This window comes from Sciurus carolinensis, chromosome 5 (genome assembly GCF_902686445.1).
Source record: "Sciurus carolinensis chromosome 5, mSciCar1.2, whole genome shotgun sequence".
Taxonomy (NCBI): domain Eukaryota; kingdom Metazoa; phylum Chordata; class Mammalia; order Rodentia; family Sciuridae; genus Sciurus; species Sciurus carolinensis.
Genome location: NC_062217.1, coordinates 149,305,367 through 149,310,807, shown reverse-complemented (window position 1 = coordinate 149,310,807; position 5,441 = coordinate 149,305,367).

Below are 5,441 nucleotides of genomic sequence, written 5' to 3'. Positions count from 1 at the left end.
GCTCAATGTCTCACCACAAATCACAAAGCATGGCTGCCCCCATGGGGCTTCATCAAGCATCGCAGTCTCCATTTACAGTCCTCTTTTCTCCATTACAATATAACAAACTTCCATCTTCGGCACTCCCCAAAACTCCAATATACTTCCTGCCTCCCTCCAGCTGCTTCCCCTTCCCTCTATCCACCTGTTACACTCTAAGCCCATTCCAACAACTCACTATATTCCACCCTATCCAATGACACCTGAACCCTTCTATGACTTTCTGTACGTTCTATCCCCCAGGGCTCAAACATCCATTGGGAGATTATTGTATGCCCATCTCCAGATGCCCCCCTCCCCACCACCGCCATGCTGGCTCGTCACCTGGAGTGCAAACCTGTGCACTCTTGTCAGGCCAGATCCATGATGGCCATACTGTCTAAGAATGGGCTCTGAGGTAAAGAACTAATGTATGCTAGGTAGTCTTCAAGACATTCTAGTTTCTCAAAATGTGATCAGAGGACTTGGACAACAGAATCACCAGGGAAACTGGTTAAAAATATCCTGGGTCTCACCCAGAACTACTAAATGACTCTCACGGTGAAACTAGAAGTTCGTATTTCCAACTGACTCCTCTGGTGATTCCTACACTTCACAATCAATGCCTTAGGTGTCTGATCTTCCTAACACCTTGGTAGTGCTCTTACTTCAGTTAAGAAAACAAAACAGAAAGAGCTTAGGTAACTAGTAATATCACAGTCAGGGATCAGTATTCTGGCCCTTCTACAACACCACAGCAATGCAGCTCTTCGTCCTGGGGACCCTTCTGTCACAAAAGTGATCCACTGCAGCAATAGATCCGCATCAGGGCCAAGACGCCACAAGCAAAGTAGCTCAGAAGGGGATGCGTGGACTCAACAGGAGGGACATCTGGATTCCATGAGTGTCTGGACTGCGGGAGAGCTTCTCCACACCACTTCGGTCTTCTTGCTACACGAGTCCTACCTGTGTGGAGGGGGCCCGCTGGCTCCCCGCAGTGGGAAGTGTGGGAAGTGTAGCTACGGTCTGCCAGCCCATTCCGCTCCCATAGTTGGCTCAAGAATGCTGCATGGAGCGTGTGCGCCACGCTGTGGTCACTTCAGGAGAGACATGTCTCAGGGGAGCAGGTAGAAAGATGGCCCAAATGTTCAGGTTCCCTTACACCTTACTGCCCCGTTTTCTCCCCACCCCTACTCTAAGGCCCATCCTGGACCCTAACTAATCTCTAAGTCATCTCAGGAATGCAACGGATGGAATTTGCAGGCCAGAACTATGGTCACTCACAGCAAGTGCAGACCCCCGTATTTCACCTAAATCCTAGAAAAGTGCTTCATATGCAATCACTTTTGCCTGGGGTCAGATTATAGACTCATGTCCTTCATTCCAGACAGCTCATCACCTTACAACCTCTGGCAAGTGTCTGACAGTATTCACACCTACTGCCATGCTGGCTATCAAACATATTCTTTTGCCACTGACCTTTAATTAAAAACAAAACAAAACAAAACAAAACAAAACCCCAGAATTGGACCCAGTACTCCAGAGGTGGCCTGACCATCTTGGAAAGCAGTGGGGGTGAATACTTCCCCTGATCTGGCTGCCCTGTTTGGGTTAATGCAACACATAACTGTATTAGGGTTTTAGCAGTCACATCACACAGTTGACTCATATTGAGCGCAGTCAACTAAACCCCCCAGGTCTTTCCTCCATGAACTGCTGTCAAGCTGGGCCCAGCACCCCCACCCGGTACTTATGTCATTGATTTTGTTTTAACCTAAGTGCAGGACTCTACATTTATCCCTGTTAAATTTAATCTTGTTGGTTCCAGCCCAGTGTTCCAGCCTGTTGAAATCATTTGGAATCCTGACTCTTTCATGCAAAGTATTAACTGCCCCTCCTAGCTCTATCACCTGCAAACTTGATGAGCCTGCTGCCTCGGTCAGTTGTCAATAAAAATGTCAGACAGGACATAGGCCCAGACTGAGCCCTAAGGCATACTGCTGGAGACTTCCCTCTAGTCTAGGCTGACATAGATCCATTAATCAACCCTCACTGGGTCTGGCTCTTCACCAAGCTTCATGGCCATTTGGTTCAGATGTTTCTGCCACGTCTACAGATAACATGAGAGGCTATGTTGGCTGCTTTGATGAAAATTTCTCTGTCGCCCAGCTGTGGCCCATTGTCACACCTAGACTTTCTCTGCCCTAGAATTTTGTCATTTTTTCAACTATAACTTTAGAGGACTATATGTTTCCAATAGTATCCCCTCCTGCATGACTAGAGGTAATGCTTCTCAGCCTTGAGATCTCCCTGGATATATCTTTGCTATTTCAAATTCTATCACATGGTGGTTTCTCTGAGGTGTTATTCTCTCTTTAAATTCTTTCTCTCCTTCAGACTTCTCTCTCTACAGTTGTGCAGTGGCCTTCCTTGCCTAAAAGCGCTTCTACCAGTGGCCACCTTAAACTGTGGTCAGCTTCTGCCTCCATCCTTCTCTTGTGAATCCCAAACTCACTTCCTAATTTTTCTAAATCATCAATAATCTGCGTTCCATTCTTCGGATTGATAACCACATCCACCAGGCTGTGGACAGTGATGGTGGGGATGGATGAGGAAGGGTCACAACCAAGCCAGAAAGATTGGATGCGGCAGTTTTATAAATTGAGTTTGGGACCCCTTAGAGACCAGTCATCAAACTAAGCAGGCGATCAAGAAGTTCACAGGGCTTAGGTAAGGTGTCTGGTGAGACAAGCACAGTAAACATTAAGTCCAGTCTGGGAACTTCGTATGTTTCCTAAAGAGACTGGAAACAGTCCTGGAGGCAGGTTGGATGGGGAGGCAGCCCATCTGGAGTGGGGATGCTAAGAGCAGAGAGGAGGGCAGGTTCTGCACTTTTCTTGGGTACTTATCCTAAGCAACACAGCAGCACTGTAAGGAACCCCAAAGAACCTTGAAGTAAGAGGTCACATACTCAAACATCTATGTGGGCCAGACAGGCATAAGGTCCAATAATGAGCAGTGGAGACTGTGACTAACTGGAAGGAACATGAACAAAGGGACAGTTGCTACTCAGCTCCAACCAATTATTGCCATATGGGAAATGTGATTCATAGTTGCCAGATTTTCTGATTTTCCAGAGAAGTCAGAGATCTCTTCTGATGAAAGCTTTTGACCTTTAATACTGTCAATTGATTATTAAAAAAAATTTCAGAAACATCTATTGGCCAAACAAAAACACCTTTGTGGCTGATTTGGCCAGTGTCGGTAATTCTTCAGCTGCTGCTGTTCTCTGATACTTGAAAGGGCTAAGCGACTTGGGTGGAACCTTCCCTGTGAGTTTTTGATGCCCATGAGGGTGACATTTATGTTCCATAGGAACAATTACTTTGGGTTTAAAAACATACTAAATTTTCAAAGTTACAAACCCCAAACCCTAGTTGTTTTCGAAGTTTTTAATTTTCCTTCCCTTATTTTTATTTAATGTTTGATAAAAGGTAAACTCCTGTAAACACTTAAATGCCATTTTAATATTTTATTTTCTTAAGTTCACTTAATTGACCAAAGCAAACCTTCCCAATATTAAATATTTCTATCCCAAATAAGTTGTTTTTAAATAAGTAAGTCTTAAGTTACTTATTTGTGTGTGTGTGTTGCTGGGAATTGAAACTTGGGAGTGTTCTGCCTAAGTTAAATCCAGAGCCTTCTAAAACATTTTGAGACAGGGTCTCACTAAGTTGCCCAGGCTGGCCTCAAACTTAACAATACTCCTGCCTCAGCCTCCCAAGTAGCTGGCATTTGGCACACACCAACTAGTCCTGCCTTAAGTTATTTTAAATGCTCCAAAATTGTATTAATAAACTTGGCAAGATTGCAACTTAAAATTCAAGCATAAATACCAAACACATTTTTGTAAGGCATTACAAAGCAAACCTGTTTTTGTTTTTTCATTTATTTTTAAAATTTGTTCTTTTTAGTTATACATGACAGTAGACTGCAAACTGTTATTCTAACAAATTCTCTTCCATCTGTGAAGGACTTAGAATAGTAATTGCATAAATTCCTTAAAGCACAGTAACGATGTGGGTTTGATGTCCTTAAGCATGCCTATCCTTTGTTCTAAGACCTCCATCATTAAAAGATGCTACCAAGGAAGCAATTGGTGCCACACCACTTATTTTTGGGTTACCTTCTCAGATGGCTTAAGTTGCACAACAACTCGAAACACTGGTTGGGCCACTGGCAAGATTCTGATAGGACCAGGAATATCTATGTATAACATCATAAGCCCTGTCACAGGGCTTCTGTTACATATAGAGTTGGTGGGTCAGCTCATATTCTGGGTTGATGCTTTTCAGCACATACCTGTGCTTTCTCATAGAAGTCTTGAACCCCACTTGAATGTCACATACCTTGATCAGATAGTACATTTTCTTGGCTCTGAAAATAATTAAAATGTCTTATCATCTTGAAGATTTCTGCTTTTTTTTTCTTTTCTACCTGATCCATCACGTTTAGAGGTTTTAAGCTGATACCTGGCTGAATGCAGCATTTCTCACAACTTTGACCTGTGGTCACAGTTCCTAAGGTTCTGCTGACAGAACTATGGTCTCCACACTCTTAGGCTGGTATCCTGTCCCTGTGAGGCTTTTCACTCAGGCACTTATCACCCACCTTCTCTCTTGAGATTTCACCTCTGCGAATCATCCTCTGCACTCCAACCCCATGTTGACTACATGACCAAGGAATCCCACTCCATGTCCACAACTGTGGAGTCCTACCCACCCCACTCCCCACCTACATACTTCCCTAGGGCCACTGATATCACCCTAGAAAAGATGGGAAATCTGGCATTTTTCAGATAGACATGGACAACTGAGTCCTCCCTTTTATGCTGAGTAAATGGGTGCTTCCTAAGGAGAAAAGAAATGGAAGAAAGGAAACTAGCATTTATTGAGCACTTAATGGGCACTAGGCACTGAGTTAACTGTTTCACTTGAGTTGGCTCATTCATTTCCATCAGCCACATGAGGGGACCTGTTAAGAAATCCAAGCTCAGAGACAGTAAGTAATGTGACAGTATCACCATTAGAAATAGGCAAAACCAAGATTCAAACCTCGTCCATGTAGCTTCAAAATTCACTCTTGCTCACACTGCTTTTTCCTTCTTAAATCAAAATCCTTACTGGTCAAATACCAGCAGAGTGATAGTGAAATATCGCTTTACTGATTTCTGGTCAAGACCACGAAAGGCTTTAATCTGGAAACTGATAAAAGTTTCCTACCCTCTCTAAAATCTCTCCCAAATCCCCACTCCCAATAGCAATCGAACAACTGTCATTTATACATGCTCAGTTTACATAGCATTTTCACACATATTGCCCCACCAAGCCTGGAAGGAAGGTAGTATTATTAACTTCAAAGAT